Below are 16048 nucleotides of genomic sequence, written 5' to 3'. Positions count from 1 at the left end.
TAAATCAGCTCGACACGTCATTAGTTAAAGAGCGTAGCCAACAACCGACAATTTGTACAAGAGCAGACTGCAACTTGTAGTGAAAGCATAGCATATCAGAATTCCGCAGTATACGATTGTCAGAAGAATGATGACGTGTCTACTCAGGACAAATCAACGGTATATGACATTTAAACGCATTCAATATTACCGTTGGGAGCAAAGCTTATAAATAGCTGAGAATATACTGAGAAAAGAGTAACAGTTACCGAGTTAGCAAGAACTAGAACAAGAAAATCATTCTCAGTTACAAAAATCTCACGCTTTATCATATATATTCATAGCTTTCAGACTAGATTTCGAGCAACTAGTACAAGCACAAGCACTTATTGTTACTATATTCGATCTTTTTAGATCAGTTGTGCTCAGAAAAATATATCAATTGTGTAATGATAAAATTTTAAAGATACTAAGAGTTTCAGTTTGGCAGTGTTTAAGACCAAACTGAAGTAGGGTTATTACAGCTTCTGTAATTAATTAAAGTCTTTTAGTGAAAATCATATCCTTGAGATAGAAGGGGTGACGTAGAAGCATTTGAAGTATCCGAACATCCATAAATATTTGTGTTCTTTATTTCTCAAGTATTCAATCTGTCTTTCAGTTTATTTCCGCACTTTAAGTTAACTGATTGACATAGAAAACAAGATTATCGAATTCAGTTAATCACTAAACTGATTCACCCCATCGAAAAGATTTGAAAATCTTAAAGTGTTTATTCAAGCCCCCTTTCTAAATACTTTCACTCACCCAATCGATCCTAACACATAGATCTTAGACCCATTGCTTCGCGATGCTTCTCAAAAAATGGTCCTGGCAGGGGCTTCGTCGGTGGATCGGCAATGTTATATGTGGTGGCGACTCTCTCTACCGAAATGTCTCCTCTTTACACAATCTCCCGGATTATGTGGAACTTCATCAGTATATGTTTGGATCGCTGATGAGACCTCGGCTCCTTCGCTTGCGCTATAGCACCGGTGTTGTCACAGTAGACCGGGACTGGATCAACTGTTTGAGGAATGACACCCAACTCTTGGATGAAATTCCTCATCCAAACACCTCATTTGCTACAGCCGATGCAGCTATGTATTTGGCTTCAGTGGTTGAATCTGCTGCCGGTGTCTTGCTTGGAACTCTTCCAAGACACAGCACCACCATTGAGCTTGAATATAAATCCAGAGGTCGATTTCGAATCATCCACATCTGATTGGAAGCTAGAATCAGTGTAGCCTTCCAATTTTAGTTCTCCACTCCCATATACCAATAACACTCTTACTTCTTCTCAAGTACTTAAGAATGTCCTTCACTGCTTTCCAATGCAGTGGACCGGGATTCGACTGATATCGGCTTGCAACACTCAGTACATATGCAATATCAAGTCGAGTAGATATCATATCATATATAATACTGCATATGGCAGACGCATATGGAATGCGGCTCATGGTTTTAATCTCTTCATCGGTCTTAGGGCACATAAACTTGGATAGATTCAAACCAAGAGACATTGGGAGATATCATCTCTTGGACTCCTCCATAGAGAATATCCTCAGTATGGTATCAATATATGTGGATTGGGTGAGCCCTAGCATCCTCTTTGATCTATCCTTATAGATCTGTATTCCTAATACAAATGATGCTTCACCAATATCCTTCGTGGAAAACTTACCAGCTAACCATACTTTAGTTGATTGCAATATCCCTACATCATTCCTAATAAGTAGTATGTCATCAACATAATATACTAGGAATGTCACTGCAATCCCACTAACCTTCTTGTATACACAAGGTTCCTCAGTATTTCTGGCAAAATCAAACTCTTTGATAATGTTGTCAAATCTGAGGTTCCAGCTCCTTGATGCATGTTTGAGTCCATAAATGGATCTCTGAAGTCTGCATACTTTATGCTCACTTCCTACTAATGTGAATCTTTCATGTTGAGACATGTAAATCTCTTCTTTGATATCCCCATTAAGGAACGTTGTCCTCACATCCATCTGTCATATTTCATACTCATACCATGCTGCTATGGTTAGCATTATCCTAAGGGACTTGAACATTGCGACTTGGAAAAAAGGTTTCCTCACAGTCAATACCTTGCCTTTGAGTATATCTTTTTGCTACCAGTCTAGCTTTGAAAGTCACCACATTCCCATCCACTCCAAGTTTCCTTTTGTAAATCCATTTTCATCCTATGGGAACAATTCCATCAGGTGGATCTATTAAGAACCATACTTGGTTTGAATACATGGATTTCATCTTGGACTGCATGGCTTCAAGCCATCTAGATGAATCGACATCAGACAATGCTTCCTTGAAAGTTCTTGGATCACATCCAGGAATGAGCTCACCTTGACCCTCTTCAAAAAGCAGGCTCAACCTATTAGGTGGCCTTGAGATCCTTTCGGATCTTCTAAGAGCTTGTGTTTCTTTGATTGCCTGTTAGGGTGTGGGTTTTGCTATTTATGTAGTAGGTGGTTTTCAAATCTCATCGAATTCTATCATCCCATCTTTTCTATCCAATAGAAACTCCTTCTCTAAGAAGGTGGTATTCCTTGAAACAAACACATTTGTTTCACAAGGATAATAGAAGTAATATCTAACAGAGTTCTTTGGATATCCCACAAAGTAGCACAAATTGGTTTCACTATCCAATTTGTCTCTCACTGTCTGCTTCACATAAGAAGGGCATCCCCATATTATTAAGTAAGAATATTTGGGCGGCTTTCCCATCCATATCTCATATGGAGTTTTATACACTGCCTTTGTATGGACTTGATTCAACAACATTGCCACTATTTCAAGTGCATATCCCCAAAGAGATGGCGGCAACTCAGTGAATCCCATCATAGATCGGACCATGTCCATCAATGTCTGATTACTACGTTCTGACACACCATTTAACTGGGGTGTGGCAGGTTGAGTCCACTGTGAGAGAATCACATTCTTTTTAAGGTAGTCTTGAAACTCAGTACTCAATTATTCTCCACCTCGATCTGATCGTATTGTTTTATCACTCTTTCCTAAATGTTTCTTTACTTCTATTCTTTGAACTTTTCAAAGGCTTCAGACTTGTATTTCATTAAATACACATACCCAAACCTCGAATGGTCATCGGTAAAAGTAATGAAGTAGAAATGGCCAAATCTCGTGCTAACACTTAGCAGGCCACACACATCTGTATGGATCATATTCAACAAATCATGTGCACAGTTCCACTTTCCCTAGGAAAGGGGCCTTGGTCATTTTTCTTTCAGACAGGACTCACATGTCTCTAGAGAGTTTATGTTGACGAGTCAAACATGCCTTCTCCCACTGGCTTGTGCATCCTTCTTTGGGAAATATATCATAGCCTAACATGCCACAAATGTGCTTGGCTTAAACTATCTTGTTTTCTTTTGGTTGTTATTGAAATCATGTTTACTTGGACATTCACTTATCATTGTCAGAACATTTATGGCCTAGATAATTTCTTATGTCCAGACTTCTTGCTGTAAAACATAAATGTTCTGATTTATCGAGCCTTTTGGGCCCTTTAAGTGTCTTTTGGAGCTTGTCTCTTATTGGGCTTGTTTCTCTTGTAAGGGGCAGAACATTTATTTCCCTTACCTTGTGGGCCATTTTCGTCCATGACGAGAAGCCCACTAGAAAACAACATTTGTCTACTTTATGGTGGTCTCATAAGTCATAAGTGTTTGACTAGCTCTTCAAGGCTATCATTTATCTTATTCAAATTGAAATTCATCATAAACCCCTCAAATGAGGAAAATAATGACAATAATTGATGTCATGTAGTAACTCGTTGAGAATCACCTATTTGAGGCCCACCACCTTCTCAATAAACCCAATCATATGTACCACGCTCAAGTGCCAGATGCACATCTTGCATGTGTGTAGTCATGAGCTCCTTGAATGTGGTGTGCTTCATTATACGAGTTTCATGCATCATGCAACTCTTGCATATGAATTTGAATGTCAGCAACATTCAACATTTTCTCAAATTGTCTATACAGTTCGTTTGACATAGAAATAAGCATATAACACTTTAGCTTGCAAATTAGTGTTCGGTTAGCTTGTTTTAATAACATAAATGAATTACATGACAAAATCATAAATATACTGATATGGAAATAGAATAAACGTTACAGAATATTTTGAAATATTTTGTAAGACGTAAAATATGAACTTTTGCTTTTACGAATTGCCTCCCATTATTTTGACATTTTCATCACCCTCTGATGACAAACGGGAAATCCAATTTCCTTATTGAGTACGCAAGGCCCAATTGAGAAATTATAATCCCGAATAATATCAGCCAATCATAACTTCCAAATGGTAGAGCCCAATTGCAACTCCTTGCAACTCTTGCGTAATTTTCCTCACGTTTGAGGAGGATCCAATAATATGATCATCTTTCTCTTCATGTGTCGAGCCCGGCCCATCAATGTTGAATCTTAATGGACGGTCGCCATAAGATTCCCCAATAATATGAGTAGAATTCATGGGAATTCCACGTAGTTCACATCAAATATGTCAGTGAAAGTCACAGCTTTCGGGCGTCCAGGCCTCTCCAATAATATGAGTCAAACACTGACCGCGGATAGCGTTCATCATGGAGCCACCATTGATGGAAGGCAAGGAATTATTAAACTTTCTTTTAATTATCATTTTAATGGGCTTGATTTAAATTTTGGATCTCATCCAATACGAGGGATTTTAATTTTAAAAATTGTCTCACCATTAATTTTAAAACTCGTGCCATGATTGTCGGATTCATGCAACTCTTGTTATTATATTAATAATAACGCACATACTAATTATTTATAAAATATAACATACATCATAAATAATAAAAGATGATCGATAACCGAGAGCTAATTGATCCATACGAGCCACATATGGATCCATGTCCATAACCTAGGTAAATGCAGGGATGAAAATGCAATATTACATAAGCTTCCAATATTTTACATGTCTTCGATCTTCAAAACTCCTTCCGAGGATCGGGCCCACTTTCTTCAAATCTTGATCTCCCACTAATTCTAATATTTACATTAAATATTCATGGCACATTGGGATACAAATTTAGGGGGTGGGGACGGACCATAAACCAGGTCCACTTTTAATTATCAAATAATCAAAAATTACAACATGTAAAAATCCTAACATACACCTAACACATTGTTCATGCATCTCAATCATCCTTTTACCATATAATATTATATATTATATAAATCCGATAATATCATATATTATCAATAAATCTTGTATCTCGTAAATTATCACTAACTGCCATAATTATCAAATTAAATAAACACTTTTATTTAATTTCAAATAATTAAGTTTCTTGTAAAACACCTTTTACCATAAATAATTAAAATCATATTTCAATTATTTATTTTGTAAGAAATTGATTTTATCAAAATTATTTTAGGGGTAAAATCGTCCATATTTTCATAAAATATCAATTTAATCCAAAATTTTGAAAAATCAAAAATCGCCCCTAGACCCGAACAATTCAATCCCACGACCCAACGCGATGCCCAAGAAGTTCCCGAGAACCTGCACGTGCCGCCCGATCCGATCGGGCGCTGGCGGGCCGCACGCAGGTCGTGCACGCGCTGAGCCATCTGCCGGAACAGTTCCGAGCAAAGCCCAAAATTTTTTAAAAAAATTGATTTTTCAAAAAAATTTACGTGCGCTTCTCAAAAATTCTTACGCTATTAGAATAATATGCTCGGCATGATTTAATTAAAACACACGATTGAGAATAACATGGGTATGATACCACTGTTGGGACATCGTGTTCTCCTACCCAAGACGCAACGGAAGTTTAAATTTTTTTTCTTGGGCGTCGTGTGTTCAAAACATTCATAGGGCGTTTAGAATTATACATTTGTGTTCTCAACGTTGGTCTCCTAACTATTCCGGTGTTTAGGCGGGTATAGCAGTTCTTGTATATCCCTACGAATAGCTCTTCCCCTTTGATCGCCTAATTAGGTCCACGATCGAAGACTGTCTTCCTCGCTTGGTTTGCACTAGAAAATCCAAACAATTTACGCATTTAAATTGTAGCCTCCGAATTTCCAAAATCCGGAGACGAAGCGGTGCGACGGTGGAAGACACATAAGTGGCCGAAATTTTCCTTGATTTTTCAACAAGGTGGCCGTGACTTTGCTTTTCACTTATTGATTCTTAATCAATAATTAAGCAAATATGATTTGCTTTTTGGCCAAAATTTTCTTCCATCTTTCCTTAAGGGGGGCTGTAAGCTTTTTGTGAGATTGGGAAGGATTTTTCATTATTCCCATATTATTAATATATTTATCAACTTTTAATAATACATGATATATTAATATCATATATACACATATTTTATATCAGCAAATAATATATATATATAAATTAAATAACCATTATTTAATATATATAATTAACTCATAGGTTAATTAAATTCTAGACTCCTCTAGAATATTTTTATGGGAATTTGTGCATTTTAGTAGTCATCACTATCAGCACAATCATTTAATTCGTAAATACTCAATTAACTAAATAAATGATTTCGAACTCATTATAACCTCAGTCGACGATCCGAGAGGGCCGATGTATCAAGGATACAAGTCTTGTTCATATAATAAAAAACAAAAATTTCAAATATAAAAATTTTCTCTTACCATATTGGGCAGCTGTCAATTTTAGTAAACTCCTTCACTAAACAGGCAGTTCCACTCTCCTTCTTTATTTAGCCATCATGCTAACTTCCTTTTCTTCCATCCTATGGAATCAGCTAATAAACTCCTTTATAAGCTTTATGTTTGATCTCCATCAAACTATAGTCGTCAAATTTCAACCCCTTGAAATTTTACTATCTCAACGGGAACACAGGGTCTAATGCTTGTGTAACCCTCAATGGTTAAGAGATACAGCTAGCCGTGGGTTTACATCTCCATATGATTCAGATAACATTCATTCTTTTTCGGGCTTATCCTAGATAGCCTCATTCTTCATCAACACATTGATCAAGAATGTCAAAACTCATTTTTTATTGCACTCATCGGATCATGGTAAGAAAGTCTAGTAGCATTTGTAACGACCCATTACAGGCCCAGTGGACCGCCCATACGGCCCACTGTCCCGATCGACCCAAGGCTATCCCGATCTTAGGCTCCTTCAAAGGGGCCTTTTCCCTAACGGGCTTTCCATAGGTGTCGTACGGGTTACTCATAGGATCTCCCCTTCCCTACCAAGGGGTTTCTTTCGCCTCCCAAAGACTCGATCACATGACCTATAGGATAAGTACATTGATATCAAGAGTCCTGGTACCAACTGAGCTAGTAACCCAACTGGTACCAGGACTCTTGATATCAATGTTCTTATCCTACAGGTCATGGGATCGAGTCCTGGGGAGGCGAAAGAAACCCCTTGGTAGGGAGGGGAGAGATCCTATGAGTAACCCGTACGACGCCTATCGAAAGCCCGTGAGGAAAAAGGTCCCTTTGGGGGTGCCCAAGATCGGGATAGCCTTGGGTCGATCGGGACAGTGGGCCGTATGGGCGGTCCACTGGGCCTGTAATGGGTCGTTGCAATAAAAGGGCGCCTTTTATTGCAACGACCCATTGCAGGCCCAGTGGACCGCCCATACGGCCCACTGTCCCGATCGGCCCAAGGCTATCCCGATCTTGGGCACCCCCAAAGGGACCTTTTCCCTCACGGGCTTTCCATAGACGTCGTACGGGTTACTCATAGGATCTCTCCCTCCATACCAAGGGTTTCTTTCGCCTCCCCAGGACTCGATCCCATGACCTATAGGATAAGTACATTGATATCAAGAGTCCTGGTACCAGTTGGGCTAGTAGCCCAACTGGTACCAAGTCTCATTGAACTATGTACTTATGTCAGGAGGTCATGGGTTCGAGACTTGGGGAGTTATCACTCCACCAACCTGGTGTGGAGAGTCCTATGAGTAACCCGTACGACGCCTATGGAAAGCCCGTGAGGGAAAAGGCCCCTTTGATGGAGCTCAAGATCGGGATAGCCTTGGGTCGATCGGGGCAGTGGGCCGTATGGGCGGTCCACTGGGCCTGTAAAGGGTCGTTACAATAAAAGGCGCCTTTTATTGTAACGACCCATTACAGGCCCAGTGGACCACCCATACGGCCCACTGCCCCGATCGACCCAAGGCTATCCCGATCTTAGGCTCCCTCAAAGGGGCTTTTTCCCTCACGGGCTTTCCATAGGCGTCGTACGGCTTACTCATAGGATCTCCCCCTCCCTACCAAGGGGTTTATTTTGCCTCCCCAGGACTCGATCCCATGACCTATAGGATAAGTACATTGATATCAAGAATCTCCCCCTCCCTACCAAGAGGTTTCTTTCGCCTCCCCAGGACTCGATCCCATGACCTATAGGATAAGTACATTGATATCAAGAGTAACCCGTACGACGCCTATGGAAAGCCCGTGAGGAAAAAGGCCCCTTTGAGGGAGCCCAAGATCAGGATAGCCTTTGGTCGATCGGGGCAGTGGGCCGTATGGGCGGTCCATTGGGCCTCTAATGGGTCGTTACAGCATTGCCCCATGGTCCCCTAGGTATCACTGATAGTGCCTGCAAGAACCTTTAGTCATGGTTAGCAAACAGTACGATCCCTTCAACACATATATCCCGATCGAATTTGCAATAATTGGTATATCGAGAGTTGCATATGAATTAGATAACAATGCGATTTACCTTTTAGTACTAACAGTGGCATTATATGTGCAACTAGGAAAACACCTTTCCCTAAAGCACATTTCTTACTCTGGTCAGAGACTCCTTGCTCTATTAGCTCATCAGATCACATAGGATATCTTCACCCATAGGCGAACGGTGATCCCCCGACTAAAATGCATTTGCTCCTACGTATTTCGAAACTACACCCAACCTCGCCACCTGATAGCCCTCGATGGAGTTGGTAAACTGATCAAAGTGCATGCTAGTACGTATAGCCCCTACATTGTCCCGCATCAAATGATTAATAGTATACAATCATAACTGCGGACTATTGTTGCGTATTTTCACTACCACAAGTGTACGGTGTCAAGTTTTAGTACTGGTATGAATACAGATATCGATCCCACAATGAGTAATTAATTAAAACTGTATATTAAGTACCATAATAACATAGTTCAACTTTATTTAGAAAAATCAAAGAGATGGTTTATAATCAATTCAAAGAAAATAATGAATCATGTAATTCTTAGCACGCAGGTGAAATTCAGTGAGTAGATCAATCTAGAGATATGATTTCGTCTGGTCTCCCTATGCTAGATTAAAATCGACTAACATACTATTAAATTGAATCATGTTTACTAACCAAGAACTCGCAATTTTTCTATTCTCTTTTTCAAGTGATAAATAGAACTGTATTAACTATTACCGATTTTAATATGTCTATTCAAAATCACATGACACGTAATAAATTCAAACAAGGTTCTCTTTATGGATTCACCAGAGTTATACGTCTTTCGCACGTTATAAATATCTGACGATGTGATTTCCCCTGTTCTAATTTCAATCCCCTATCTCAAGTGTTAGATCTTAATTATTTGATTAATCGAATTATGGCCAGTAATCCAAAATCATTAAGAACAAGAAATCACAAATAAACACGATGAATTAATTCAATGAAAATTCAAAACATCAATAACATAGGTTCGACCACGACTACGTCAATCTCTAGAAAATACAATTAGTTCATACTCGAATCTCAATCAATACAAAACTTGCTTGTAATCATTAAAAACATAAAAGTAAAGAACCGAATTAGAAACGTGTTGAGGGGAGATGAAAGTGCGTCTCCGTGTCTGGATTCAACGTCTTCTATCTCCGTTCTTCGCATTCCTTTGTTGGCTCACACTTTTTCGCTCTTTTCTTTTCTCCTGCGTTATGTCGGCCCCTGCTTAATTCTGCATTTTTTCTTTTTAAAGCCCACGACGAAACCTAAAGAATTTGGAAATCACGTCGCGCGTATATGTGCGCCCTTGCTCCGTGCATATGCGCGGGTCTTTCTGTGTGTGCATCTGAAATTCCTTCGCGTCGCGCATATGCGCACCCATGACTGGCGCATATGCGCCGCTTCTCTGGTTTGTGCATCTTTACTCTTTCTTGAGCGCATATGCGCGACAAAGACCAGCGCATATGCGCAGGCCTTTCTATTTTTCCTTGTCTTCGGTAATCGCGCGCATATGCGCGCCTCTGACTCGCGCATATGCGCGGGTCTTGCTATCTTCAGAGAAGGGCCATTTTCACCATTTTCTTCTAAGCGTCATTTTCGCTCCTTTTTATGCCCATGTAATAGCTTCACCTAGATTCCTGCAAGCACATCAAAAATAACAAAAGACGCATAATTTCGCCCAAGAAACTAACAATATATACGAATGAGGATAATTTAAGTGCACAAATTGCACTTATCAAATCTTCCCAAACTTGAACTTTTGCTAGTCCCGAGCAAAAATAACAATAAAAATAAGCTTTGCGGAAGAATTAACGCTAACAACTAAAGTCATGGTTATGCAAAAGTGATATTGGCCTCCGACTCATCTATTTTCATGCAATTCATGATTACTCAAGAGTCACATGCATGTGTGCTATGTCAATGCTCGTTGACCCAATCAACTGCTCAAATAGATTCACAACACTTACGAGCCTTATAAACTCAAGAGATTTTCAATTCAGTTTAACCCACACTTAATTAACATACATATTTACTTACACAGATCACCAAGGACTTAATTGGTGATTATTTGATTCATAAGATATTCAACACAAGTATACCAAAGATGAAGTCACATAATGAGATGTTTGCATGCAAATGATGAAAGTCTATACTCGTTAATCATGTTTATCAGGTATCCATAAGCTTGACTTGAACAACTTTTCTCCACTAGTAATTAGATAAATGTGACAAGGTTAATAGGTCTTGTAGGCTTGTAACGTTATACTATGGCTCATGGCTACAATAAAGGTATGGAGATCAAAATTTGAGAGAAATATTTGAACTTCATCAATTTCACTCATTTTCATTCTCTTTTCATTCACCATCCACTTATTGTTTTCTTCTCATTCATATCCTTCATTTCCCATATATTTTCTTTTTCCCTACTTTTGATTCACATTTTTTTTCATTTTTGCCTCTTTTTTTGAACTCTTTTTTTGCACATTCAATTTTCTTTTTTCTTTTCAATGAGTATTTGAATCATTACAACACCACTTAACTTATTTATCTCAAAATTTAGAGAGGACACTAAGTGTTTAAGCTTCATTAGGTAGTTGTTGTGGGATGTAAAATAGATACAAGTGGGGGCTAATTGTATGTCATCGACACACACCACTTGATTTTTAGCAGGCTCAAAATGGGAACTAGGGATATTTCATGTTGATTTGGTAGGCTCAAAGGCTCAAACGGTTCCAAAGATTGCCTAAATCATTCCTATGTCACATATTATCCGTATTTCGCCTCGAAAAGTGTTCAAGCAAGTTCTAGATTTCCGTCAATCCATTTGTCAACTCGTACAAACCAATCACATGCATGTTTCAATAAAACGGATATAAGAGATAGGTGCACAAAGAAAAAAATAAGCATCTCAATCTACTCGAAGCTCAATGGGATAACAAACGATAATAACAATGAAAACAGGTCCAAAGACATTGAGAAAGATTGCCTAGGTCATCTCTGTGTTTGCAAATGTGTCAGTTAATGTCATGTGAGAAGTACTAAAATTCAGATCTCTATTGTCTATTTAGCATCACAAGTATGTAAATTGTCTTTAAGCATTGATAGTATCAACAAACATGATCGTGCAAAAATATTTGTGACTCCCAAGTTATCATGAATACATATATGCATTAAAACCACGATTCCATTTTCAGCATTGGCAACACAACGACGTATCCATGACTTTTCCTAACAATTCTAGCATGCAATAAAAAATAAAGCGACTGTGCAGAAAATAACTAACTACGAATTTAACTAACAATGAATTAAAAACTCAAAACAATCAAGCAAATTGACCCCCCCAAACTTACAGTATGCATTGTCCTCAATGTATAAACAGAAAAGAACGCAACAATCATACCTCCCACGACGAGCATCAGTGTTCTCCGTCACCATCGTCGTCATCCTCATCCATGTGCTGGGGTGGGGCCTGTGAAGAAGCTCCGGGGTACTGGGGTGGCCATACAGATGGCTGGGGAAACATCGGATCCTCTGGACCTATAGGTGGAAACCGCTGAGCGAGCACGGAAGTAAAGTCCATCATATATCCCATAAAATGGTCGGTGCGGAACTTAAGTGAATCCAGCACCTGGCGCTGCTCAACCAGTAACCTCCTCTGGTCCTGCATCTCATTTTCTAGCCGCTGAAATCTGTCTCCCCTACTCTGTCTAGCTGCTGCAGGTGGTGGTTGTGGCGGAAGATGTGCGATTTCCGCTTCGGCCGGAAACTCATGGGGAACATAGGAGGTGGCTCCAAAGAAGGCAACAATGGGGGCCTTCGGCTTTAACACTAGTTCATCAGGGGCCCATGATACGCCGGCCTATCGGCATAGCTTGGTAACGATATGAGGACATGGAAGAGCAACCATGGCTAACCCTGTGTCGGCTCTCATAATTGATCCATAGATGATTTTCCCCAAATCAACATATTTTCCCATCAGAATAGCATAGACCAGGGCAGCTTTGTCTTTGGTCACATCGTAATAGTGCAAGGACGGCAGAATCCGGGCCAATAGAAAGGATGTCCAAGCACTTGCGTTAGGTCCCATGTCAGATTTTTTAAAAGAAATAGGCCCGCTCGAGCTCATTTTCCAGGCAGCGCCGGCTTGACATATGATCCGGATGATCTCTGTATAATCAACACCCGCTTCGAGAAATTCACTGTACTAGTCATGGTCGAGGCTGGGCATCTGATATATCATATTGATCGTTTGAGAGTCGAACAACACCAATTTACCCCGCACCAAGACTTTAGACTCGTCATGACGAATTCGGAGATTTGCATAGAATGCTCGCACAACCGAGATTACGGCATCCAAAGGATGTTGTGCAAATTCAACTCGTCCTCGGTGTTCCAGTTCCTCCAAAATAACCCCACGTGGAATTGACAAATTAAATCCTCGTTCCGGGATGATGGACTTTGTCATAGAGCTCTCATATACTTGTTGGCCTTCCTCATTCCAAAATCTGTGAGAATCAAAACTTGAGGAGGAAGAGGCGCCCTTTTTCGATTTCTTTTTCGGCGCCATGGAATCAATAATCCAATGCTCACAACCACACACTAAATTCAAATAATCGAGTAGCACAGCAAATAAAATCTCACCACACCAACAAATCCGGTTGGCAACGCAACGTACAAACCCAGTCACGAAATGCTTTAGAACAAATTGAAGTACCCAATTCACAATACCCAAAATTCCCCAAATAGATCAACACAAATTCTAACAATTCTGAAGATTTGAACAAAATCTGAATAAAATCCTTACTTGCACTAGAAAGTGAATGGAAATCGGAGTGCGGTCGAAGGTTGAGCTATGGTCGGAGCTTTGGTAGGAGGCAGCAGTCAGCGTTCCAAGGTGTGCAGCTGTAACGCCCCAGATTCGACGACTGTCCTCACTGTATCAAGACGAGTCTTTCCAGCGTGCTTATGTCCTCACTCACACGCACCCTGGGAAACTTCCCAGGAGGTCACCCATCCCAAAATTGCCCCAAGTCAAGCACGCTTAACTTTGGAGTTCTTATGTGATGAGCTACCGAAAAGAAGATGCACCTTCGTGATATGAGTAGTACAAATCAAATCTTTTAAGCCCTCTTCAACTGTACAGTCCATTACATTGAACAGTCTCGGAATCCCTCTCATTCCCGTGTGGGTTCGGTTCATTCATGTTCCCTTCACCTAGAAGCCTGCCAGGAGCCGCTCATTGTCCGTGCAACTAACTGATGGCACCGGCGATCACCCCCCGCCCTCTTCGGCCCCGGGCCTCACATGCCCACCAGCTTCCGCTTGGTTCGTCCCCGAACCACACCGTACTAAGAGAGGTCGGCTCTGATACCACTACTTGTGAAGGCCCTCGAACTACTTGCTTGGAAATCTTGTAACGCCCCAGATTCGACGACTGTCCTCACTGTATCAAGACGAGTCTTTCCATCGTGCTTATGTCCTCACTCACACGCACCCTGGGAAACTTCCCAGGAGGTCACCCATCCCAAAATTGCCCCAAGTCAAGCACGCTTAACTTTGGAGTTCTTATGTGATGAGCTACCGAAAAAAAGATGCACCTTCGTGATATGAGTAGTACAAATCAAATCTTTTAAGCCCTCTTCAACTGTCAGTCCATTACATTGAACAATCTCGGAATCCCTCTCATTCCCGTGTGGGTTCGGTTCATTCATGTTCCCTTCACCTAGAAGCCTGCCAGGAGCCGCTCATTGTCCGTGCAACTAACTGATGGCACCGGCGATCACCCCCCGCCCTCTTCGGCCCCGGGCCTCACATGACCACCAGCTTCCGCTTGGTTCGTCCCCGAACCACACCGTACTAAGAGAGGTCGGCTCTGATACCACTTGTGAAGGCCCTCGAACTACTTGCTTGGAAATCTTGTAACGCCCCAGATTCGACGACTGTCCTCACTGTATCAAGACGAGTCTTTCCAGCGTGCTTATGTCCTCACTCACACGCACCCTGGGAAACTTCCCAGGAGGTCACCCATCCCAAAATTGCCCCAAGTCAAGCACGCTTAACTTTGGAGTTCTTATGTGATGAGCTACCGAAAAGAAGATGCACCTTCGTGATATGAGTAGTACAAATCAAATCTTTTAAGCCCTCTTCAACTGTACAGTCCATTACATTGAACAGTCTCGGAATCCCTCTCATTCCCGTGTGGGTTCGGTTCATTCATGTTCCCTTCACCTAGAAGCCTGCCAGGAGCCGCTCATTGTCCGTGCAACTAACTGATGGCACCGGCGATCACCCCCCGCCCTCTTCGGCCACGGGCCTCACATGCCCACCAGCTTCCGCTCGGTTCGTCCCCGAACCACATGTGAGGCCCGGGGCCGAAGAGGGCGGGGGGTGATCGCCGGTGCCATCAGTAGTTGCACGGACAATGAGCGGCTCCTAGCAGGCTTCTAGGTGGAGGGAACATGAATGAACCGACCCACACGGGAATGAGAGGGATTCCGAGACTGTTCAATGTAATGGACTGTACAGTTGAAGAGGGCTTAAAAGATTTGATTTGTACTACTCATATCACGAAGGTGCATCTTCTTTTCGGTAGCTCATCACATAAGAACTCCAAAGTTAAGCGTGCTTGACTTGGGGCAATTTTGGGATGGGTGACCTCCTGGGAAGTTTCCCAGGGTGCGTGTGAGTGAGGACAATAAGCACGCTGGAAAGACTCGTCTTGATACAGTGAGGACAGTCGTCGAATCTGGGGCGTTACAAGTAGTGGTATCAGAGCCGACCTCTCTTAGTACGGTGTGGTTCGGGGACGAACCAAGCGGAAGCTGGTGGGCATGTGAGGCCAGGGCCGAGGGCGGGGACCAGTGAGCCAGCTTGGGTCGGCAGTAGTGGCACCCGAGGACCTCAGTGCAGCAGTTGTTATGTTTTTCCGCAAACAATTTTATCAGTTGTTGGATATTTTTAAATTGTGATTTTTGGCAAACTTTATTTTCTTCCGCTGCTATTATTTTAAATATTGAACTTGATTCACCAGTGATTTTAACGCCCCAGATTTGACGACTGTCCTCACTGTATCAAGACGAGTCTTTCCAGCGTGCTTATTGTCCTCACTCACACGCACCCTGGGAAACTTCCCAGGAGGTCACCCATCCCAAAATTGCCCCAAGTCAAGCACGCTTAACTTTGGAGTTCTTATGTGATGAGCTACCGAAAAGAAGATGCACCTTCGTGATATGAGTAGTACAAATCAAATCTTTTAAGCCCTCTTCAACTGTACAGTCCATTACATTGAACAGTCTCGGAATC

The sequence above is a fragment of the Primulina tabacum genome, chromosome 18 (assembly GCF_025594145.1).
Source record: "Primulina tabacum isolate GXHZ01 chromosome 18, ASM2559414v2, whole genome shotgun sequence".
NCBI classification, from domain to species: Eukaryota; Viridiplantae; Streptophyta; class Magnoliopsida; order Lamiales; family Gesneriaceae; genus Primulina; species Primulina tabacum.
This window is presented reverse-complemented; position numbering follows the sequence as displayed.